This window comes from Octopus sinensis, linkage group LG8 (genome assembly GCF_006345805.1).
Source record: "Octopus sinensis linkage group LG8, ASM634580v1, whole genome shotgun sequence".
In the NCBI taxonomy this organism is placed as follows: domain Eukaryota; kingdom Metazoa; phylum Mollusca; class Cephalopoda; order Octopoda; family Octopodidae; genus Octopus; species Octopus sinensis.
Genome location: NC_043004.1, coordinates 47,016,941 through 47,044,800, shown reverse-complemented (window position 1 = coordinate 47,044,800; position 27,860 = coordinate 47,016,941).

Below are 27,860 nucleotides of genomic sequence, written 5' to 3'. Positions count from 1 at the left end.
GAACTTTTTGGGGATCGAAAAGCGACTTTTGACAGTGGGTAGAGAACGGAGAAACACCGGCACCCCAGGCTAAAGATGGTCTTTTACCACGTAAGCTGTTGTTGTCTGTTAGGTGGAATATGAAACGTTTAGTCCATTTTGAACTTTTAAACTCAAACTAAACGATAACAAAGACGATCTACTACCAGCTGCTTGCTGTGGCTGAAGTCATGTTTAATTTCAACACGAAAGGTGTTCTTCCATCAGAATAATGTTCGATCACATACAGCGAGGATGACACTCCAAAGGCTGGAGCAGTTTCAATAGGAAACGATGCCCCATGCACCATATTCAGCGGATATTGCGCCATGTGCTTATCCTTTATTTTGCACACTTGAAAATCATTTCGACGGAATCAGTATGAATTATATAGGCGAGGACAGAACAGTAGATACACAAGTGAATTTTGGAATAGGGCCCTTGCAAGCCTACTAGATCGATAGAAGAGCACTATTGAAAATGAAGGAAAGTATATTTTAGATTAAAAACAAACTGTGTCAGTCGTAAATTTGACACATAAAAGAGTTATAAAAAACCGTATTGTTTATGTGATGACTCAATGTATGTATGTATACATACATATATATATATATATATATATATATATATATATATATATATATATATATATATATAGGGAGAATTCACAAAAGAAAACCCAAAATACGAAGACAGGTTGTATAGAAACAAACAGATGTATTAGTATAAACCTCGGGAAGTGAACAAGTTTTTAACGTTTCGAGCCTATGTTCTTCCACAGAAAGGAACACACAGATACACAGATACACATACATACAAGCACACACAGACACACACACACGTATATATTGCTGTATTTGCGGATGGTCATGTTGCCACGCACACACACACACACACACATACACACACACACACACATACCCACGCATATATATATATATATATATGTGCTTTTATTCTTTTATTTATTTCAGTCATTTGACTGCGGACATGCAGGACCACCGCCTTTGGTCGAGCAGATTGACCGCTAGACTTATTATTTGTAAGCCTAGTACTTATTGTATTGGTATCTTTTGCCGTACCACTAAGTTAAGGGGACGTAAACGCACTAGCATCGGTTGCCAAGCGATATTGGGGGACGAACACAGGCACACATACACACACACGCACGCACACACACACACATACACACACACATATATATATGTATATATATATATATATATATATATATATATATATATATATATATTTATATATATATATAAAATGTTAAAATAAATATGTTCTCTAATAGGCAGCATTAACTGCAGTAAATTATTTGCTGCAGATTTTGTTTCCCGAATTTAGCGTGCCAGAACTCAGTCATTTGAAATTAACCCCAATGTAATCAGTGGAAATAAGCACGTGTCTGTTTTTATACAGAAAACTGGTGGTTAGTTTTACAAATTATATTTCTTTTGGAACGATCGTACTGGTTTATTAATAGACGAAACCGGTATGCGGTATATATATACATGCATATATGGGTGCAGGACGTTCACTGACAAAAAAAAAAAAACACATTGTTTATGAAAATGGTGCTGCAAATTCTTATGAAACATTGCATCCAAAATCCTTGAACTTTCTGACAGGCCAGATCTCGTTGATGATGACCAAATACAAACGAAAAGCTACCACAGCAATAATTCATGTATTTCATATGACAGTTACCAGGCATTTAATAATACTTGGAAACCTGAATTTTTATGATGCATGGATGCCTTATAAATTAATTGAAAACAATTTAACGATCCGAGTCTCCATCTGCGCTTCGATGTTCAGGCGCAAATAAAATGTCCCATTTTGAAGAGATTAACCACAGGCAATGCAAATGGAAAAAAGTTGTTCTAGTAAAAAAACGAAATTCGGCAACTGTTATCATTCCAAAAGACGATTTGATTTCGAAGAATATCATGCACTGCACTCACTGGCATTTGAAGTTTTATTTTGTATTCTGTGGCATCAGAAGTTGAATTCAGACGATTATACCGATTCTAGGGGGCAACCGATGAAATACAGCTAGAACTGGCTAATCGAAAGAGTGATGATTTTCTTCAGGACAATGTTGGATTTCATACTTACATACAGCGCAGGTAGAAATTGGTACAGTTTGGTTTGGACGTCCTGCCACACGCATGTACCCACCTGGACTTCGGATTACTGTTTATTTTGATGGCTATTAGCGTGTCTTAATGAGAAGATTTTCGGTTCTCTCGAAGACTAAAAATCATTTAGGCCAGTTTATAACTCAGAAAGATGCAAAGAGCTTAGAGACCATTAAGGAGTTGAAGAGCAATCATCATACGACAAACAGTAAGTTTTTCTTTTGATATCCTCATGCAATCTTATAGATTTTAGAATATAATTTGTATTATACTTTCAGTTGTTCTGCTAAGTATCGTCCTATATTGGCATCCCCATAGTAATTGTATTAATCCATTAATGTTCGAACGCAGTAATTTCTGAGTCAGTGAATTTATTCCGCATTCTCATGTCATAAATTAAATATACGCAAGAGAGTTGTTCAATTTATATATGCAATTTATACCCCTAAATTCCCATGATTAAACTATAGAAGTTCATGAAGCGGTTCCTGAACATAAACAATTTGGACCGGGTGGCAACAATCTATATGTAATCGAGGTATTGCTGGGACAATGTATTTGAGCAAGTTAAAGTTTAAAGTAGGACCATTCATATATTTAATTCAAATAATACTATAGCATGCATGGCAACAAAGTTTTAGACATATGCTCAGTTTAGACGTCTCAATGAACAAATAAAAATAATGGGCTTATAGTTTAAATAGTTACCTAGATGGAAGTATGTTTAAAATACCTTGAAAGGCAGTGCTTTATATTCCAACGCACTAATAGTCGTGCCTTGATGAATTTTTAAAAAACGTAGCCGTTTGTCTTTCTAACGCCAAAAATAAGTCATGTTTTCGATTCAATATCAGTAAAACAATGTTTTAAAAGGATGTATTAAAAATGCAAGTAGCACAAAATCTTTCAGGTGCGAGTTTTCAGTGAATTAACAAATATCACTCCCTTGCATAAGTTATGACAGAAAAAGCTTAAAAGGCATATTTAATTAGTTAAATATTTTTAATTGGAAATGTTATCAAAGTGCAGATTCTGTTGGCAGATAGATCAGTGATGCCGTTAAGTTTCAAGTATGAGGGAGATTTCAATGAAATCTTTATTCTTTGTACCTTTGAATTCTAACATATCTAGGTTTATCTGAAACGAAAATGGCTATTTTGATAATATATAGTAGCATATTCGGGGGCCCAAATCCGAGTTTTTGCACAGGGCTTAGAATAACAGAAAGACTGCTGCAATAAGTTTATGAATCTGAGAGGCGAATGTGCTGAATAAAATCCTAATAAACACATCCGCATGTATTTTCTGTTATCAAAATCCAGGAACATTTCAGCACCCACTTGTATATGGAATTCCCGTTTGGCGTGGTCACTATGGGAGTATGGACGTTGTGAACGATTATTCATAGAAAGATTTTTGTCGCAAAACGACACTGATTTCTGTGTCGAGAGGATAAAACAAAGTAAAACATAAAATAAACAATGTCAATATAATACAGAGTGTGCGCAGCGAGCGTGTAAATATTGGAAACTGTATACAGGAAAATACCCAACAAATATTCAAAGAATTCAAATTTTATAATAATATCGTTGAGGGTCATAAAGAGCTTTTTTTACAAGTCAATGCACATTCGTTATCATTTATCATATCAAGTCAAGAAAATTTGAACTACAAAACTAGCTTGACAAAATTTACAAGAGGAAAACTCAAATTACCTGCATAAACTTATTCCTAGCTATATCTTGAAGAATACATTTGGCCACATTTAAAGACATTAATAATTATGCATAACGGATGTCATCGTGTTTTACAGTTGCAGCTATGATTGTCTAACAAAATTCCACGTTAGACTGAAACCTCGAATGCGCTATGATATTTTCCCACAATAATAAGTACTTATCTCTGACCCAGAAGAAGCAAGTTCTGTGCATCTGCAAAATCCGGTGATAGAGTAACTGTTGAATTTGGTACAACAATTTAATAATATTATTCATGCATGCAGAGTAACCCTCCAAGTGTCCAAAATCAGGTCGTGCGTATGAAAGGCGACGTAGATAAACTGTGGGGATATAAACACTTGTTACGCAACTGACCAAAGATTAGAGGCGTTTTCAACAGCATATACCTAGCAAGCTAATTTGGATAGATGTTTTAACACAATCTGGGGTTAGTAAAAATTTCACTGTATATTTCTACCGTTCTCTTTGATATACGTTGGTATAACTGTGTTCTTAAACATAACTGTTGTAAAAAGGTAAGTACTACATCCTTACTTTCAGATACTTATTGTCCATATTTTGACACATTATACAAATTAACCAAAATTGGAAAGTCTGACAACGACGAAAGTACGAATATATTTTTTACATGAGTACAGATTAACGTAAGGGAAGTTTACTAGCTTAATGTTTTAGAAAAATATCATGCAATTATATTGTAATACGGTGCTAATTGTTTACAATTATATGTAAAATAAGAATATCTGAATTTTTCTTATGTTTACTGCGTTAATTATAGCATAAGTGAAGGCGATGAGCTAGAAGAATTGTTAGCACGTCAGAATAATTTTATAACGATATCTCGTCCGTATTTACCTCAATGTCTTATCTTTTTTTTTACCGTTTCACGGCCGACAAAATAAGTATAGTCAAATACTGGGCCCGATGTAATCGACTTTCTACCTCGCCCTTAAACAAAATAAACTGCTGGCCCTGTGCTATAATTCAAACCAATGATTATTAAATGATAATACAACACAATTACTGTACGCTGTGAACTGTCCGTTGTAAACTTTTGTAACCCAGGATCCGGTGGTATTAAGGCACCATTTATCTATTAATCGAAATTGCTTTTCTTTGAAACATTGGCAAATACGTTCCATTACGCAACATCTGATCAATTCAGAAGCATTGTGCTAGATTTGACCAAGAAATTTATGAATTATAGAAAATAATGACTGTTGTAGATATTGAGAAGATGTTGACATTTTGTGTATCTTGTAAATAATTAATAATTTTTTGATCATCTCATGGTTAAGTCACATCTTGTGAGCATATAATAGAAAACACACTAACCATCACAATCATGCGATTTACAGATATCGTCTACAAAAAATTAATTCATTGAATCTTTCCTTCTTTGAAAACGTAGGATGTGATATTGGAGGCAAGAGATTACCTCTTTGGTTCAATTATAATTCGTAATATGAATTTTATTCCAACAGACGTTTTAGTACACATCGATCTATGGTGTTTTTTTGAGGTGTATATAATCTTCAAACATTGTCGTTTATGCATAGCAATGAAATAATTGTATGTATAGGTAAGAAATTATTCATTGATTTTTCATCTTATCTTCTATACTTTTGAGAAGAAATAAAAGATATGCTAGTTTTGATGAAAATTTATAAAAGTTTAGACTAAAACTCTCATTAAACAAGTATTTTGAGATAAGATTTTATTTGAGAATATGTGTGAATTCCGGAAGGTATATCAACTGAAATAAAAAGAAGGAAAATCCTGTAACCCGATCAAGAATTTCATTCATTTGTTTTTAAGAAGGTAAGCTGAGATATAAACTCAATATCGTCTGATATGGTCAGAAAATAGGATTAAGTATCACCTATACATTTCAGATTGGCATGTTGATGTAAGATAAATCAATTTTCATCCTGCGAAGATCGAAACCTGTTTGGATGAAAAACTTAGGTGGCGATTAAGGTGATCCACTTTAACTCCAAACTTTAAGTTTCAGATCTGATGATCGATTTGATGCAAGTCTTATATAGGAAATCTTAGCATTAACGGCATCCCGGCAGCTGTGTAATCCTAGGGTAATTTATTTGTTGGAATATATTGGTTTCCATCTTTGGCGGCAAATTGCTCCATTCGTGCGCTAAGTTACATAACATGCCTTCCAAAATGATTAGATTTAACTAAGGTCAACGCAATTAGGCAAATGCCGCTGCAAATAGATGTCGCAACATTAAGATCAATTATCGGATAGTTAAGCAATTGAAAAGGCTTATACAAGTTTTTCTCATTCGCACTGACCCGCGCAATCTAAGTTTGGTAAAGATAAGATGCGGAACGTATGAACGAAATGTCAAGTATTTCAAGAAATTTATATCATTTCGATATAAATTTTGATTACCATACACGGATAGACATATATAGATTATAGGCATGTGCAAATGATCTAGAATATTTGATGTAAAGAAGTACTTCGTTGATGCGTAATATACTATAATTATGTTGTGTAAAATATCAATACGTTACAGGTTGCAACACACAGTAGTACAGAATCGTATTTTAGGTTATTCGTAAACGTTGATTTATATAACAGAGTTAAATGAACATTACATCAGTGCTGTCAAACAACTAATCAATAAAATGGTATGTATTACGCATACAATTTAAAATGTACTGTCGCAAATTATATTAGGGTTCCATTTATCGTATAATATATAAAATACGAGGCATACTAAATGTACATGGTAATTTCAGTAACCCATTAAAATAATGTCATCAAATTTTCCTTCTTAGAAATAGCAATTTTTCATGTTTCTTATAAGGAAATATAAATTTTGATTTGACGAAGGGAAAAATATTGTTGTGTTGATTATAAAATTTTTATAGTCACAATCCCAGTCTCACTGAAACTGAACTTCTGATCTTTGGTGTTCGTATGAAGAAACCAATATAACAGCAATTATATTGAGGTAATACTCACGTTGTGTATCATGCCTTTAAATTCATGTATACCGGTTCCGAAATCATATGTGTGGACAATACCTTTCGCATCGATGAAACAAATCAGCATTGTCTTCACATTGATCGTCACGTGACGCATTTATGTGGGCGTAGTGTCATTGAGCGCTTCCATTGACTTGATTCCTGCTTCGTTTCCGGGTCGCAACCGTAGAGGCAGCTTTCCTAACCAGCGATGAGATTCGAAAAAAGATTCGGATCAACTTCCAACTGTTGTATAAATTCACGACATGCATTCAGTCGTGACTGCATTTGATCTTCGGTGAGCAAGTGAGGCACTGGTCTGGCTGAAACTTTTCATAATTCATCACTCAAAATTCGTTGGCAGGAGCTCAAGGATACATCAGTCATATCAACAAGATCGTCAGTTTTTGGGCGACGGTCCTCCAATATCAGTTCAGGAATTTTCGTGATGCTTTTATTCGTTCGGGAGATCGAATGTCCTTCTGAATGAGGTTGTTCCTCAAGTGGTAATTGGCCCTACATATAGTGTGAAAACAACTTGTAAACTTGTGCTCATGGTTGCGTCCTTGCAAGCATGTTTGAAGCATAACAATTTTTTTGGCCCGAGTTTTCCCTAGCAGAAAACAGAATTTCACAGAACACGTCCTTTCAGCGTTGATCAAATGAGTAAAATTTGAAAAGTGGGTCGATGTAATTACAGACAAAGCGCGAATAGGAAATACACAAATATCGCTACTATTGGAGGTTAATGGCTGAGAAAATCCATTTCACTTTTAAGAGCTGAATTCAAATGAAAAAATGATTAAGTTTAATAAGCATGGCCTTTGCTTGAGATAACGTTCGTAATGGCAAAATTCTTTATATCTGCTTATTACTTTCAGATGAATTAAGAATTTATCATATATATCATTAAGTCTACTCTCATCCGTTACTGTTGTATAGTTCGATACCATTGACAACTCAACGTGTTTTTCTTTAAGTGCACCTTTCACACTTACTTCTCTTCGTCGTTGGCAATCGCCCATACTGGGTATCACTTAGAAGGGTTTTAGTCGAAGAAATCGACGTTAGTATATATATTTTTAGTCTGCTCCCTATTACATGGAAATCTGTTGCTGAACTACTAGGTTACAGTGATGCAAACAAATGAACAGCAATTGCTAAGCTTGAATAGGAAAAGTATAGACAAAAAGACACACGCACAAACACGCGCGCACTCACACAGATATATACGAGAGTAGGATGAAATGTTCATAGGCTAACTATAATGGAATGATCCTAGAACAGTGAAATCTCGCATGCATAAATATCTGACTCTTGAAAGAATTCAAAATTAAAGAGTATCATTTTCTTTTGAAAGTGGACAATATTTGGAATCGTGGCGTAATTAGTTACCAGAAAAACAGTTTAGACCCCCAGGACATTCACTTTTCATTGGTTGCTACATTAAAGGATGACACCCCAGTTTTATCAACAAAGCAAAAGTGCGCAGCTGAATTGGGAACGAGAAGAGAGAATGATGAGGATGACCCAAGTTGTGTAGTTTCACTACTGATGAAAATATTGTGTTCATCACGTATTGATGCATGAGAGGCGATTCACTATACATCAAATAGCTAATGTTGTTATCATATACTGTGGGAGACATGGAAATACTGTGATCAACACATTTGGAATGCCAAAGGTTACTCCTCCGGGGCTGTCGCGTCTTGTGAGACCTGCTCAAATGCATACCAGGCTGATCAGATCAGAGGAAAATTTGACGTTGTTTGAAGCAGATCGAGCCTGTTTCCTTGAATGGTTCCAAAGCTATGATGAGTGATAGGTTCAGCACTTTGAACCAGAACCAAATCGACTATCCATGCATTGTAAACACCCGTCCTCACCTGTTCCAAACGAGGCCGAGGTCGTTTCATCTGCAGATAAGTTGATGGATTCACTGTTGTGGAATGAAAAAGACATTTTATTTATTGACTATCTTCAGAAGATGCACACCATTAATAGAATACTATGCCGACTAACTAAGACAGTTACAAAAATGACGAATAATTTATTTTTTCATCACGAAAATCTTCCAGTACACACATGTGGCTTTGAACAGGTCAATCACACGAACCTAGTTTTCTTTGATTTGGGCCTATCAGACTACCATAAGTTCCCCAACATAAATAAACCCTTACCTATAAACCAGTATCGCAATGATAATGATGTCATATCAGCTGTTGCTGGCGATTTTGAACAAGAGGATGAAAGTTTCTTCATTAATGGGATCCAAGCACTAGAAGAAAAGAGTGGACCGCAAGAGGTGCTATATTGAAAAACATAACTAATTTGGTCACATTCCAACCCTCACATATATATTTACGACAGGCTGCACACACACATGTCATCAGTGGAAGCACATGGCCTAGTGGTTAGAGCAGCGGACTCGCGGTCGAGGGATCGCGGGTTCGAATCTCAGACCGGCCGATGTGTGTGTTTATGAGCGAAACACCTAAGCTTCACGCGGCTTCGGCAGAAGGAAATGGCGAACTTCTACTGTCTCTTTCGCCACAACTTTCTCTCACTCTTTCCTCCTGCATCTTGCAGCTCACCTGCGACGGACCGGCGTCTCGTCCAGGTGGGGAACCTATATGCCAAGGAAACCGGGAAACCGGCCCTTATGAGCCAGGCATGGCTCGTGAAGGAACACATGTAGTCTACCACTTTCACTGACAAAATATTGGTTGCATGGTGGGTATAATAGAAGAAAACAGCCAGAGGTACGGCGCAATGGCACCGAACCCGAAGTCACGTTCGTGCAAGGCAAGCTTCTAATCACACAACCATATCTGCGCTTATATGCATCACTTTCCGTGCGTGTGTGTGTGTATGTGTGTGTGTGTTGTGTGTGTGAAGGCGTACGATTTCGTGTGCGAGCGTGTACATACACTCAGACAAACACAGGCACATGTATTTAAAACGAACAAAATTTATTGATTCATTGGAAGTTAAATATTCATAATTCCGCAAATTCTGAGAATTTACTGCAACGAATTTACAAGCATGAGTTTGAATAAATACATATATATTTTCATACGCTGCACATCCGATAATAAAGCATCAGGAGTAGATTAATTCTTTATCTGTGAGTCTATATTTTTCCTGTGCAGCCTATGACTTCAAATCTCAGCGGATTTGTTTCCCTATTTTATGTCGACAACCTATTAAGAAAAGATAATAAACGGACAATTCTTTTTTCATTATATTATACATCCTAATATATACATATATACATACGTACATACATATATAATAATAATAATAATAATAATAATAATAAATAATAATAATAATAATAATAATAATAATAATAATAATAATAATAATAATAATAATAATATGGCTGAAAAAGATCAGTGCAAGTGTGAAGGTAGAACACCTACAAAAATCAGCATTGTTTGGACCCGCAAGAATTCTTCGCAGGTTTCTTGAAGCATGACCAGTAAACAAGTGTCACCTTAGTTTCCTCGCTGCGGACAGCTGATACTTTCCATCATACCCAGCAAAATGAGCTGTGGATAATAATAATAATACTAATAATAATAATAATATTAATAATAATAATAATAATAAGTACTATAGGAGAATAAGGCTTGTACTGAAGACTGAACTCAACTCCAAAAATTGCATTGAGGCCATTAACACCCTGGCACTTCCAGTAGTCCAGTACAGTTTTAACATCATTAACTGGAACCTTACGGAACTCCAACGCTTGGACAGGAAGACAAGAAAGTTACTGACATCCAGGAGCATGCACCACCCTAGAAGCAGCGGGGGGAGAGGAATGATGCAATTGGAGCTGTGCTATAAGACCTCTACTATAGGAATGAACAGGTACCTAGCTAGTACAAAAGACTGGATGCTGCGACTTGTGTGTGAACACGAAAGCAACAAAAAGCTGCATTCTATTGTCAAGGAAGCTTATAAGTTCGAAAGGGAACTAGGCATTAACCTTGAATCAGGTGAAGAGCCAGAAACCACTGCTACCAAGCAAGCAAAGCGAATCAGGCAGACTGCAAAAAAAAAGTGGGCAGAATCAAATTGAGAGGCGGTGGAGCCAGAAGCCCCTGCATGGACAATACATTCTCCGAAGCCAAAATGCTGATGTAGACCAAGCAACAACCCATCAATGGCTGAAGAGTTCTGGATTGAAAGCAGAGACTGAAGGCTTCATAATGGCAGCACAAGATCAAAGCTTGTTTACCAGAAATTACCAGGCTAACGTTCTCCGAAACGGTACTGGCCCTAAATGCAGATTCTGTGACACATTTGACGAAACAATAGACCATCTCGTTTCGGGATGTCCTGTGCTGACACCAAACGAATACAAAAATCGCCACGATAGGGTAGGACAGTATATACATTGGAAGATATGTAAACACTACAAATCCGACACTCCTGCTAACTGGTATGAACACCATCCTCAGCCAGTTGTTGAAGGTAAAGATGTCACCATCCTCTGGGATTTTCCAGTCAACACTGACAGAACGATCAAGGCTAATCGACCAGACATAATTGTTAAAGACAGTGAAGAAAATACCTGCAGACTAATAGAAGTAAGCGTCCCCACTGATAAAAATGTATCTGTCAAGGAATTTGACAAACTTAGTAAATATAAGGACCTGGAAATCGAAATACAGAGGATGTGGAATCTTAAAACAAAAATTGTTCCTGTTATTGTAGGTGCCCTAGGTATGATAAAAAAGGGATGTCAGAAACACCTAGACAATATCCGTGGAAAACCATGTCTCAAGGAAATCCAAAAGATTGTGCTAACAAGTACTGCCCACATCCTTAGAAAAACCCTATCAATGTAAATGTTTGTGTTTGTATTACATGGAGATATTTCTCTACTTCCCCTCCCCAAGCTTTCAGCTATATTTCAACAACTCTTAACCTTCACTTGCCCTAGGGCGCTGGGTGTGCCCCGGCAGGTGATTGCATCAAACATGCAGATTAAAAGTAAATGACAATAATAATAATAATAATAATAATAATAATAATAATAATAATAATAATAATAATAATAATAATAATAATAATAATAATAATAATAATAATAAATATAAATATGCATATATTGGTACAGGACATAATGACCGGTACAAACAACATGAAATGCGTAAACAAACGAGTTAAATACGTAAAGAACGAGAGAGAAAAAATTGAAAAGAGGACGGGTAAGCATAGAGAAAGGACCCTTCATCAGCTGTCGGCTGTCTATCTACTCGTCATTCGAGCATTCAACGGAAATATGAGTCTTCAAAGACAGTTGCTCCTATAAATTCTAAAATAAAATTGGGAACAAAAACAGGACAGTGGATATATACAAGGAAACCGAACGAAAACAAACATAGAGGTTTGTTAGACGAGAACGTGATCAAAATAGTGAACGCTGGGAGAAATATTTTCTTCGGAAAATAGAAAAGATACAAGAGAGAGAGAGAGAGAGCAAAATAGTAGAGGAAAAAAAAACCTTCAGTCATTCATACTACAGCATCGGCTGCTAGCATATTGTAAGAAGAAATTAATTGTTCGAGATCTTTGGAAGTGTGTTAAAATACTGATGTATGGCATAAATTTCTAATGTATACACTTTGAATTTACTTCGCAGAAGATTAAACGGATATGCAGATTTTAATGACGAAATCGCCAAAGGAATTGTGAAGACAGGAAAATGGGTATGTTGTAGAAATTAACTTTTTTATAACATTCGCAAAGTTATATAAAAATTACACTAACATTTATTTAGAAACGTATTTCGCCTGTTGTCTTTTCTGAAATGTAGGGCATATATTCAAAACATGTTAATGATGTGTAGACTTTAGTAATATTTCTTCGGCAAAACTTTAGAGCAGCTATCCAATTAATTATGATGTAATTAAAGACAGCGATTACTAACGTAGCTGTGTGAGTTAAGCCGGGCATAGAGTTTATATGAAATATAAAATAATTCCTAACATTATATCATTCTCTAAGTATATTTGGAGAAGTGACATTCTTAAAGAGAAGTTGATATATCAAGACTGACTTAAATGCTACCTAACAGTAATATATAAAATCATATTTTCGCAGGAAGCTTGTAAAACAATACAAATGTTGGTATATAGTGAGACATATGAAATTCATTCTTTTATTTTGAAGATAATCATCACATGGACCTTATAAAATAAAGCAGAAATTAAAGAAATGGAACAATTTTATTATGTTAATCATTTCAAATTCTGTATTTGTAACGGGATTTATGTCCCTAATGCTAGAATTCTTCGGGACTTGGAGGAACATTAACCAAAGCAAATTAATAATAGGTCATGATCAAGGAAAATATCTGTTAGTCATAATATTTGTATTGTTAGTGTGGAGATGCGCAATGTAACACTTGAGGTTAAGCCTATTATCTACACCCCGCACACAATTATTAGTTGGTTCTATGTGTGTAAGTAGATATGAAAATATACGTATATCTATGATGTATGCATATAAATAGACTCATATAAACATACTGTGCAAAATTAGTTCATACATATACGTGAGCCTGTGTCTGAGAGAGTATGTGCATGTGTATGTATGGGCAAAGGAGAGAGCCCACGGTGCAGTAAACAACTGAAGTGAAGGGAAACGGAAAAGAAGCAAGACACACCTCGGATCAACCATACTTTTTCCCTCCATCAGATATGAGACGATGCCGGGATTCTTCAGAATAACTCAGAACAATTCCATGTTTTAGCACAATTATTGGAGATAAGGATAATCTAGGGGAAAGATTCTTGCAGTGGATGCAGATATCACAATAACACGATCCAACTTAGTGAAGAGATTTGCTCTTGGTTGTTCAGATAAATAAAATAAAAATGAGTAACAGCTATACACATTTGTTAGCCATATATCTAAATATATAAAACACTAGTTGTGTGAGTGTCTGTCCCTTTCGATTTAGATTCCTAACTCCTCCCACATTTTGCGGTGCAGTTTAACCAAATTCGGGTATCTTATAGTCGTGATTCATATCGAGCCCGTCTGGCTATTAGCGCGCGTCAACGATGAGTCTACGATTTTAAAAATAATTTAACATCATTTTTTATTCCATTTTAATTCATAATTTTTCGTGTGTCGATGGCGGCGGAGTTGGCGTCCATGGTCACCCCTGCACCTGTTTGCTTCTCCCCCTTCTTCCCTCCCTCATGAAGCTGTGGGGAAGGGAGTGTAAAGAAATCAACGTCGTGTTGCGTTGTCAAGGAGACCAGCGTTCTTTTAGAACAACGACTTCATGGCTTGAAGACACCAAAACAGAAATGGCTAAGAAAGCCCGAATTGGCATCTATAAGGGAAGTAACTCTCTAAAAATGCTTATATAGTTATTTCCCTTACAAACCCGAGCAACGCCGGGCGATACTGCTAGTATATATATATATACATATATATATATATATATATATATATATATATATATATATATATATATATATAATATATATATATATATGTGTGTATATATATATATATATATATATATATATATTATATATATATATATATATAATGTTCATAAATTATGCACACATGGTTATTCTGAAAATAAAAAAAGAAATATCGTAGGCTCATAATGTCATATACGTTTGTAGAAAGCAGATAGCGGCATTGTTTCTTTCGGTGAATTATTATATAATTCAGTTACCAGTATCAGATACTAAATGCTGGAATACTCGCTTATTTTAATGAGTCAATAATTTAGCTATGTTGTTGATACAATCTAATATAGACGTCAACTAAAGTATGAGGTTTTCTGTCGATATTAACCATCATAAATTATGAAACACTATCAATTGTAAGCCTTTCCGAACCATCTCTTTAAACATATGATTTTCGACTTATTTTAAGACATTTCAAGTTTAGAAATGCGAAAGTATATTACTTTGAAGAGGAAGCTAGTTCAATATGTCTCCATACACCTCAGTTGATTTAAATTTTGTATGTGTAAATAAATTATACAATGCCTGAAAATATCCACGCTCGAAAGAATTATTCTTGTATTTACTTATTTCCTTGCCTGATATCTGGCATCCTAACAAGTAACTGATATATTCTTTGTATCCATACCTTCATACAGAAATGAAAAAATATCGTCAACTAAATCCCGAAACCTTATAGATGTATCGTTCTTGTCATGCATCTGTAAAGCTGTACGTAAGAAACAAACTTCATTGAAAGTCCCAAGAAATTATGTTATAGTGGAAACAAGGTGATAAAAAACAACAATGAAGAGAAAACGAAAAAAAGTAATATGCGCGCTTACTGATACAAACAAATAAAAATGGTATGTGAAATATGTGCATAGCTTTATCTTTTGAAGAGGGAATTAGTAATTATAATAGCATTAGAAGAGTAACTTTTATAGATATTTAAAGACATACAAATGTATATATTCACATTCACATAGGCGTAATAGCACGCACACAGCCACACATGTATAACCATTCCCCTCACACACATACACATTCACTTAATCATATATATATACAAAAATATATGTTTTAGTGTATAGACATGTAATGTTGGCAGGTGTGAGAATTAGATAAGGAGTTAACATTAATCTTATAATACAATATGCATTCAAATTACCTACTTTAAAATTACTTCATACACTCAAAAATCTACGTACATAATAGTATTATCAAACTATACACCCACTTCTTCTAAATATATGTATACCGTAGGAAATACTTTTAAAAAGGCATCATACTGCTGAAATTCTATGTTTTTGGTAGGAAGACATGATTTAAACTTCGTAATTGCATTCTCGTTATATTGGTATCATTCCTTACATAGCAGTACTTAGTACAAATATCGCACAAAGCATGGCAAATTTAGCGGGGTTCCTTTCAGTGGCAGTCTTCTTAGCGTTTATGATATATCTCATCTATTAATATATCTATAAGTATCTCTCCTTATCTCTGTATATATATATATATATATATATATATATATAATATATATATATATATATAACAAAGTGGAGTCGTAGGCTACCGCACGAGTGGAATTATATATGAAAGAAGCTTTGAAAATGCAATTTTAAAAGATATTTATTTACATTAACGGTTTCACTCTTTGGAAAAAGATTGTCAAAAGTAATATGTAAAAGTTTGGTTGTTACAAAATGCTACATTACATATATACAGTATTTGATAACAAGAACATGTTAAGAACATAAGAAAGTTTAACAAGTTCCTTAAAATATTGGGCACAAAAGATTAAAACATAAATATATATATATATATATATATATATATATATATATATATATACAGTCAAATTGTGAAGCATGACTGACACCACTACTACATGAACCTGAAGATTGCAGAATTTAATGCATGAAAGTACTAGTTCAATCAGAATGAACATTTAACATTCTACTATTTTATTGTATTCTATAATATTATATTATCTTATAATATATCATTATAAGATTGTAAATAAAACGGGAAAATCAGACAAGGTTGGAATTCCTTTTATTTATATATATATATATATAATATATATATATATATTATATATATATATATATATATATATATATAGTGACACATATTTGCCATTTGAATATGGCTAACCCATGAGTTATATATATATATATATATATATATATTATATATATATAAGAAAATAGTAAAGTGTGAAAAAACGACAGAAGGCTTAAATGTTAAAAAATATATATATTTGTGTCAAAATGTCTGGAGAATATTGGAAAAATTTTTTTCCTTTCCTTAAAATGACATAATTTTAAAATTTTTAAAGAAATTACCGGTTTCGCGTGTAGCTTTTCAAATTTCTTGTGACGTTATGTTTATATTGCATGGAATTATCGTTGTTTTTATTTCCAGGAGATTTCTAAATAAGGGGAGGTAGTGAGTGATTTTTTCCGGTGTAGGGGAGATAATCGCTTAAAAATTTTTTTTTTTTTTTTTTTTTTCCCATTTCCTTGTTAATTTCTCTGTGTCAGTATGTTCGGATGGTTGAGTCTGGGTTTGTACTTTTCAATGAAGAATGTTTCCTTGTTCAGTCTCATTTGTGTTGATGATCCGAAAGCACATTGGTAAAATGGGAAGATTAAAAATTGTGGCATTAGTTGCTTTGCGCATTTCTCAATGTGCTCACTAAAAGGTATCATTCTATATTCTGGGAATGCAATCTGTTGTCGATGCAGTGTGCATCTGCGCCTGAGTGATAGTCCCGTGGAACCCACGTAGTCTTGGTGGCAGCCCGAGCATTTAATAACATAAATTATGTTTTCAGAGGCACAAGTAAAGTTAGATTTGATCTTAAATTTCTGTCCCTCTTTAAAGAAGAATTCTGATCCTTCCAATAGGTTAGGACATGTTGCACAGTTCGATCTACCACATTTTTTTACTTTTGCATCCGTAATTTTAGAAGACAATTTTGCCTTTGTGAGAATCTTTTTAAGTGATTTAGGCTGTTTGTAGCTTTTAATGATTTGGTGTATGTTTAGAATTTCCTTTAATTTTGGGTTTTTATGAAGTATTGGTAAATTCTGGGTGATGATGGTGAAGGCTTCTTTGTTTCTGGGGTTGTATGTAGATATGTAAGGTAGTATTTTCGGGGAAGGTGTGTTGTTGTGTTGAACTTTTCTTAAAGTTTCTATGTTGATTTCTGTTGCACACGTCTGATCCCATCCTCTATGAGTTGAGCTGGGTAATGTCTGTCAATTAGGGTGTTTTTGAGTTCTTGCAGTCTAAAGTTCCTGGTATTTTGTTCTGACACTATTGTGCATATCCTTCTTGCAAGGTTGAAGGGGATGTTTGTTTTAGTGTGTCTTGGGTGGCATGAATTAAAAAGAAGGTATTGTTTGGCGTCTGTGGCTTTGTAAAAAATGTCTGTTTCTATTTTAAGGTTAATTTTTTTAATTAGTATATCCAAGAACGGGAGCTCCTTTTGGTTGTATTCCATTGTGAACTGTATATTTGGGTTTATGCTATTCAATAGGTTTTTAAATTTTAGGAGTTTATCTATGTTTTCATTCCAGAGAATGAAACAATCGTCTAGGAATCGTTTCCAATTCTCTTTTATGTATTGAGAGAGGGAGTTTCCAAAGATTGATAGAGATTCCTGGTAAATGATTATTTCCATGTATCCCATTGTTAAGTTTGCAATGACTGGTGCTGCCCTTGTACCCATAGCAATTCCGGATTTTTGACGGTAAAATGTATTGTCAAACATGAAGTGGTTATTGTGTAGGATGAATTCAATTGATTTAGTAATGAATTCCTTACTGATCCTTTTTGGTATTTCTTCCGGAAATTGGTCTAACCAGAATTGTATTGCCTCCAGTCCATAATTATGAGGTATACTGGTATACAAGTTGACTACATCAAATGAAACCAGGATTGTTTCTTCCTTGGTTTTTTTTGGAAGGTGGTTTAACATATCTAAGTCATCTCTGATATGGCTATCGATATGTTTAAGGAAGGGTTTCAAGAGGATGTCCATAAGTAGACTTAGTCTGTGTGTTTCACAGGTTGGGCCAGCTACAATGGGTCGTAGTTGGGCCAGGTTGGGCCAGCTACAATGGGATGTAGTCAACTTGTATACCAGTATACCTCATAATTATGGACTGGAGGCAATACAATTCTGGTTAGACCAATTTCCGGAAGAAATACCAAAAAGGATCAGTAAGGAATTCATTACTAAATCAATTGAATTCATCCTACACAATAACCACTTCATGTTTGACAATACATTTTACCGTCAAAAATCCGGAATTGCTATGGGTACAAGGGCAGCACCAGTCATTGCGAACTTAACAATGGGATACATGGAAATAATCATTTACCAGGAATCTCTATCAATCTTTGGAAACTCCCTCTCTCAATACATAAAAGAGAATTGGAAACGATTCCTAGACGATTGTTTCATTCTCTGGAATGAAAACATAGATAAACTCCTAAAATTTAAAAACCTATTGAATAGCATAAACCCAAATATACAGTTCACAATGGAATACAACCAAAAGGAGCTCCCGTTCTTGGATATACTAATTAAAAAAATTAACCTTAAAATAGAAACAGACATTTTTTACAAAGCCACAGACGCCAAACAATACCTTCTTTTTAATTCATGCCACCCAAGACACACTAAAACAAACATCCCCTTCAACCTTGCAAGAAGGATATGCACAATAGTGTCAGAACAAAATACCAGGAACTTTAGACTGCAAGAACTCAAAAACACCCTAATTGACAGACATTACCCAGCTCAACTCATAGAGGATGGGATCAGACGTGCAACAGAAATCAACATAGAAACTTTAAGAAAAGTTCAACACAACAACACACCTTCCCCGAAAATACTACCTTACATATCTACATACAACCCCAGAAACAAAGAAGCCTTCACCATCATCACCCAGAATTTACCAATACTTCATAAAAACCCAAAATTAAAGGAAATTCTAAACATACACCAAATCATTAAAAGCTACAAACAGCCTAAATCACTTAAAAAGATTCTCACAAAGGCAAAATTGTCTTCTAAAATTACGGATGCAAAAGTAAAAAAATGTGGTAGATCGAACTGTGCAACATGTCCTAACCTATTGGAAGGATCAGAATTCTTCTTTAAAGAGGGACAGAAATTTAAGATCAAATCTAACTTTACTTGTGCCTCTGAAAACATAATTTATGTTATTAAATGCTCGGGCTGCCACCAAGACTACGTGGGTTCCACGGGACTATCACTCAGGCGCAGATGCACACTGCATCGACAACAGATTGCATTCCCAGAATATAGAATGATACCTTTTAGTGAGCACATTGAGAAATGCGCAAAGCAACTAATGCCACAATTTTTAATCTTCCCATTTTACCAATGTGCTTTCGGATCATCAACACAAATGAGACTGAACAAGGAAACATTCTTCATTGAAAAGTACAAACCCAGACTCAACCATCCGAACATACTGACACAGAGAAATTAACAAGGAAATGGGAAAAAAAAAAAAAAAAAAAAAATTTTTAAGCGATTATCTCCCCTACACCGGAAAAAATCACTCACTACCTCCCCTTATTTAGAAATCTCCTGGAAATAAAAACAACGATAATTCCATGCAATATAAACATAACGTCACAAGAAATTTGAAAAGATACACGCGAAACCGGTAATTTCTTTAAAAATTTTAAAATTATGTCATTTTAAGGAAAGGAAAAAAATTTTTCCAATATTCTCCAGACATTTTGACACAAATATATATATTTTTTAACATTTAAGCCTTCTGTCGTTTTTTCACACTTTACTATTTTCTTATATATTCACCCACGTGCTTTACCAAACAAACTTTCTTATCTCTCTCTATATATATATATATATATACATGCATATATATACATTTATATTACTATTACTATTTCTATATATATATTACATTACTATTTCTAAATCTCTCAACTAGAGACATTCAGTAACAGCACTCTAGACTAAATAATATTTGCCAACATAACGTGACAGCCCTGCTTGACAAATTATCTTTACTCTAGAATACTGTTAATGAATTCTTTCGTTGAGAAATTTACAAATAGTACTTTTCAATTTTATTAGATGAGTGACAGTGTATGACTTTAAAAACTATATATTTCGAACAAGAATTTGGCAGCGCCACTTTTAGCCGAAAAGTTATACTTTGCTGATGAAGGGAAATAATCCAGGAATAGCGTTACACAGATATTGCTTTAGCTGAGTGGAGATGCTAAACTCCCTTGTTCAAACATATAGGGACACAGATAGGAACAGAAGTAATATTCGTCTTAACTAGGACTGCAACGTTATGTTGTCAAATAAATTTAATTATATATATATATATATATATGTGTGTGTGTGTGTGTGTATGCATACATACATACGTACGCACGTTCTTTCGTTATTTTTTACTCTCTACTGGAGTAACATTCACACTGGTTTTTCTATCCATTCCCAAATGCCTTGCCTCATTTCCCTATCAGTGTTTTCTTTATTCTGTGTTTAATTAACACACGCGCACTGGTCGTCTTATTTCTATATCCATAATCCAGTATTTTTCTTTCAGAATGTGGACAAGCTATCGAATGGTAATGACACTGGCATTGAACTGGCATTTCCACTTCTTAAGTGTTACACTAACACGAAAATCGTTTATGTCCCTCTTGTTAAAAGTGTGAGAATATCACAAAGTGTTTATTACTAACATGTGTGATGTGATGTTTTGGCAAGAATAATTACACAGAGAAATGCCCCCGTAATCTAAGGATTAGATCGGGCAAAAGAATTAAGAAAGGGAAGGGTATGATATTGACTAAGTGCTGTAAATAGTAATATTCAATCAAAGAGATAAATCCCTGCGAAATTCTTAAGAAGGATTGCTTAGAATTATATCAGAGGGAAACACCAAATGAAAATATTATGTAAAAAGCTTGAAACATTGGGAAAGGATACTACCAAGGAAAAAGTAAAATAGATATCAGTGGTTAAAAATAGAAGAAATTCTCCAATTGATGTAGAAACGCTAAAGAACATTTACGCAAAGTACAAAGTCTGTCAAAAGTATATGTCGGAATGAGAAACAAAATTGTTTGATTCACATACTTCGGAATCTACAAGTTCTACAGGGACTCAAACACAACCATACACACACACAAACATATACGAGTGGACAGATAAAAGAAAATGTCACTATATATATATATATATATATATATATATATTATATATATATATATATATATATATATATATATATATATATATATATATACATATATACATATATGTATATAGATATAGGCTAAAGAATTAGTAATTTAATAAATTAATTAACTTTACCACGTAGTTTCGGTATGGAAAAGAACCAAATTCGGTAAAAACTTATTCAAAAAGCTTTTTATATATAAGTATAACAATAAATAAGGGTTTAGCAACAGGTTGCTTCACCACATACCGAAAATTTTAGAAATAGCAGCCAAAAGACTGCTATTTCTTTTTCTCATGAAATATGTCTCCACAGATAACAATGTTGTTGTCTGTGGAGATATATTTTGTAGGAAAAAGAAATAGCGGTCATGTGGCTGCTATTTCTAAATTTTCTGTATGCGGTGAAGAAACTTGTTGCTAAGCCCTTAATTATTGTTATATATATATGTATTGTATATAAACGAACAGATGTTATGTAAGTATATGTCATATATATTCTTATACATGTGTGTATGTATTCCGCTTGCAAAAGCAACTTTTCTCTGAATAGATAATGGTTTTCTGTTATAATGAATCAGCAAATGTTTCTACATAGAAGTAATTGAAAAGACTATAAATTCGCCGATGATCATGACGATGATGGTGATGATGGTGATGATGATGATGATGATGATGATGATGATGATGATGATGATGATGATGATGATGACGTGATGAAGATGATATATAATTTTCAATTTATTGAAATAAAGGAGAGATAAATAAATGCATATAATACATGTCATAGGACAGAGGTTTGAATCCTCGGAGGCATTTTGTCCGCCATTAGGTTCTCAGTTCAAATTACGCCCAAGATGACTTTCTCTTTCATCCCTTCTGGGTCGAGATAATAAGTACCAGTTTAACACTGAGATCAATGTAATCGGCTTACTGACCTCTCCCGAAATTGTTGTCATGTGGATATCTATAACATTACATCACTCCGTCTTTCCCGATGTCCTCACACACACACACACACACACACACATTCGTACACACAAATATTTATATTTAAGACTATTTGCAGCAACATGCAAGCATTCAGGCACAATAGCTACCGATTGTGAGAAAGCGGAAGCGTTGCAGAGAGAGTTGAGCGTGGGTGGAGAACGAGAGAGAGAGAGAAATGAAAGTTAAACATTTAATTCAAGGCAATAATTTTTTGCGAGTCACTGCTGGAAATTCACAAACTCATTCATCAAATGAGTGATTACAAGCTGGTTGAATTTATTTGTTTAGTGATGCTAAAATTGTTTTGGTCCTGCTGAAAACAAATTGACTGGAAAATACAGATTTCACAGCTGAACATATTAATTTATAGACTTGTGGGTAACCTAGGGTGTTATCGGCAAAAATTTGTTGCGTAAAAGGGGAGGTGTACAGGATATTCATGTACTGATAGTTGGAGTGTGAATTTCATGGATGTTAAAAAATTATAGGGTGGAAAAGAAGCTGTACGTATATGAGTTCGGATGTTCTGAATGATCATGTATGAGTGTGAGTTTCTGCATGTATGCTTCTGAAGATAGGTGTTGTATGGATGTTGGGTGATGTATGGATATATTGCTTTTTAATAAACAGGAGATGTGAATGACATTTAAAAAAAAAACGTAGATGTGAATGACGTTAAAAAAAAACGTAGATGTGAATGACATTAAAAAAAAATTTACGTTTTAATAGGGTGGTGATAAAAGAGGAAGATTCATGATCATGTAGGGAGTTGGATGGAATCTCACGTTGTTACGTATTTGAAATTGAATTACTATCACTCGTTGGCGTTTACAAGAATACTGATTGGTGGATTCAGGCGAAGGGATAGAGTAAATGGGAATAATATATGCGATAGTATAATAGGCGTTACTCATCTTGTGTAAAGGCCAGCAATTTCGGTGGAGGGCGTCAGTTGTTTACAACGACAATAGTATTCAACTGATAATTATTTTATCGATGTCGAAACGATGAAAGACAAAGTCGACCACGGCACAATTTTAATTCAAAACATAAAGACGAAAGAAATACCACTAGGCATTTTGCCCAGGGCGGTAACAATATAAGAAACGCACTGCTTTGAAAGCGTCTAAAAAAAAAAAAATTATTAAGAAATATATAGCCGTGGTAGACTTTGGCTTTTATCATTTCAAGGTTAATAAAATACTTTACGAGTCGAGTACTTCATTCGTACTAAACTGCTGTCAAAAGTTGAAAAAAGATAATGATTTCTAATTTAATGTAAAGACGACGATTTTGAAGAGAAAGGATTTAGTTTACATGGTTTTCCACAAAGAGTGGCTGGTGCTTCCTTTTTATCAATCCGAAAAGGCAAAGAATAGAAGACCATAATATGATTTGAACTCAAAATAAGAGACCCGAAACAAATTGTTCTAAGGTTTCCTGCACCACACTGACCTATCCCTCTCACTACCATCATATCTATGTTAATGATAAATATAATTATAGTGCACGATGGAATATATTATCAGTAATATGACAAAAGAAAAAATGGGATTATGTGAGTATAATTATGTTTGGCTAGAAATTATAAATACATGTATGTTGAAATAAACATAAAATTATAATTGAAAATACGAACAAAATTATAGTCTAATGACAGGAAAATGATAATATTAATTATGATATTAAATGTGAATATCTTAACATGAATTTTTGTGAAGCACTCCAAAAACATGTTTTTAATTTCTTTCAGGGTTTTTATAAAATTGTTTGAAAAAATATTTTATTTTAAAACTTCATTTTACAATAATTTCAAAGCAATTCTTTATAAGGACGTTTCCAAAAAAAAGTTGCGCAAGTGTAACTAAGTAGGCATGGATACGAACGAAGGTGATTAAGGATAATAGTCTTAATTTGGAAAATTAAAGATAGCCTTGAAGGTAAAAAAATAAAAAGGAAATTAGTATTAATAATGGTAATAGCGTTTTAGTCATAATGATAGTGTTGAAGATAGGAAAATTGAGAATTGTTCCTTGTAAATTCGAAATATGTAAGCAAAGGCACAATAGGTACTAAGTTCAAGAAATTTGAAGAGTGAATATACTAAGGATCTTTTTTAAGAGTTATCGTTGGTAGAATCATTAAAGCCTCAGAGAAAATACTTTGCGACATTTTCCCTTTCTCTACGTTTTTAATTCAAATGCCGCCGAGTTAAACTTTCACTCTCATTCTTTACAGGTAGATGCAATAAGTCACAGTTCAGCACTGGAATATAATCGACTAGTACTCTCACTTAGTATTTCATTGTTAGTGATTATATTAGAAAAAATAGAAACTGACACGGTGACAAATAGTTAACAAGCTGGTTAAAATGCTGAGTGACATTTCTTTCGGATCTATAAATCATCAGTTTGAATTATGCTGTGGTCGATTTTACCTTTCATCGTCTAAAGATTCATAAAATAATTAACAGTTTTGTAGTGGGTCGATGAAACCGACTTCCTCACTTTACATTCACTGGTACTGTACCAGAATTAGAAAGAAATATTATGAAAGATGTCGTGTTCGTAAAATGGTTACCGTGCTGGACAAAATACTTATTCCCGCTATAAGCTCAAATGACACCGAAGTGAACTTTGCAGTCCATTCTTTTGGATACAATAGAATAAGCGCCAGTTGAGTATTGGATCCGATGTAATCAACTAACACACTTCCCAAAATTACAGGCCTTATGCCTTTGGTAAAAAGATTATTATTTTTTATACACACTCAACAGATTACACTGTTGGGAAAAAAAGAATCAGGCTACAACAATTACATGCGAAGAACCCTCGTATTGGGTTACAGCAAATAACCTTAGATGCCAAGAACCCTCCTAAGTATCCTAGCTGTTCCTAATAACACGGTTTTCTGCAGCTGTCCTAAACTGGATTTTGTGCCTGTTTCCTCTATCCATTTGTGTAGGTATTTACACAATGCACCTATAACTACTGGGACACATCTTGTCTGCATTTTCCATAGTCTCTGTAATTCAATCTCTAGGTCCTGGTACTATTTGTCTCTACTCTTCATTTAAAATCTTTCACCAGTTGGGACTGTAAAGTCAATTATCTGGTACATTCTATTCTCTTTATCTACTACTATCTAATCAGGCTTTCTAGCTTCTTTACTCAGTCAGTTTGAATTTTAAACTCCCACATCTTGTACTTCTTACGTTCTTGTAGTTTACTAGGTTCATGTTCATGCGATTTATCAGTATGGACAAATCCTAGCTCTCTACAAAGCGCCCAGTGGATTGCTCTCCCTAGATTATCATGTCTCTTCTTCTATACTTTCTGTGCTAGCATGCTACATTCTCTTACTCTATGGGTAACCCATTCTTTTTTGATTTGCATAATATACATTGGGAATCTATTTGGTTTTTGTCTATATTGGCTATTAAGAACTATTTAATTAGTCCTTACTGTTTAACCAGGTGCAGCTACTAACAAACTTTGTGTTTCCCTCTTCAGCTTTCTCTTCTGCAGCCTTAACCATGTTTTACTATTCCTATTTGCTGAAACAGTCTTTGGACATCTTCCATGCAACGCCTTCTCCTACCATTCAGATATTTTTTAACTGGTTTTTAAATTCGTTTTGCTATTTTGGTTTCCCTGTGTCTTGCTGTGGCTCTAGCAGCTTTTAATAAACTTTCTTCACTATTATCTACATGCAGTCTTCCACTGATATAAACCCACTTCTAACGTCTTTTCTGGGTAGGTATAATCTTGGTATTCCTGTGCTTCGGTCGTGTCTTCTATACATATTGCATTCCTTCCTAGTTCTTCTGCCTAGCTTTGTTAATTGAGTTTTTGTCTAATCTAGAAATACTGATGTGTATCTAAGTAATGATACTGCCCAAGTATTTACAGCCTTCACTAGATTCGGACCAGTTAGCTTTCACTTCATTAGCTTCCTCAACCTTCTGATGTACTCCTCAATTTTAATTTTCATTTCTATATTTAGTATTCTGTCTGATTCTAGTACACCTACATACTTATAACTCTCTCCTCCTTTCAATGTGACGTACCAGTTAATGCAATCTTTTTTTCCTTCTTACATGAATGGTAATCCAGCGATTATTTTCTTTACTGATCATTTCAAGTACTCCTACGATCGTGTTCTCGGTGAAAACTATAAACAGTCCTATAAACGTTTATTTGGTTTCCATAATTTTGGAAATTGGACTGTTATCAGTCCAGTAAACAATGCTGGGCCTATGTTTAAGAAAGTTTATAGGCAATGTCTCTACTTTGGTTCAGGAAGGCTGAAGGATCTTTTGTGTTTGAATTCACTGTGTCGAAGGATAACGCTACCTGACTAGTCTCCGATTCGAACTCACCACAAAACGACTGTCAGATTAATACATTTTCAACTAGATCATGTGTTTTCACATTCACAGAACAAGACACAAAGGACAGATATACACATATATTTAAGTATTTATGTGCATTTATCTGTATGTATACTTAATTTTGTAACCGTGTGTTCTTGCTTATTCTTAAGTACATAGAAATTTATGAGAGAATTCCATGTGTAAATGTAAGGTGAAACACAACAAAATTTAACTCGTATGAAATGTGTGCAATACCATTATTTCTTTGTATAGTAAGTAGTATAAAGATAATAGAAGAGGTAGAATGCTCTAACTATTTTGAAACAATTACTTCTGAAATCACCACCAAAAGAATAAGTAACTTCATTGTTTCGACGCTAATTTATTCAAATAATATCATTACAAATTTCAGTCGGGTAACATATTTTTTACATAATGAATATTTGAAATAAGTTATCATTTAGTAACTTTTCTATGTATCAGTATGTATACCTATAAGCACCTGTATCTGCTTATGGGTTACTTTTTATGTGTTTCTGCCAAAGATATTTTATGAAGTTGATATATAATATTTGTATTAATATGATTGATGTACAGGCTAAAAGTATCTTACCAAAAAGACATTGTTTACTTCCCATATTTGGATTTTATATGCCCATTTCTTTTATTAATTCTGTGTAATATCTCCTAACCATATTTCCGCATGGATCATAAACGTTCGCCGATAATAGAAATTCATTGAAGCAAATTTAACATTCGAAACCATGTAACGCATTGCTGGAAAAGGACATTTTAAATTCGTTGCTTGGCTAATTGTTCCAC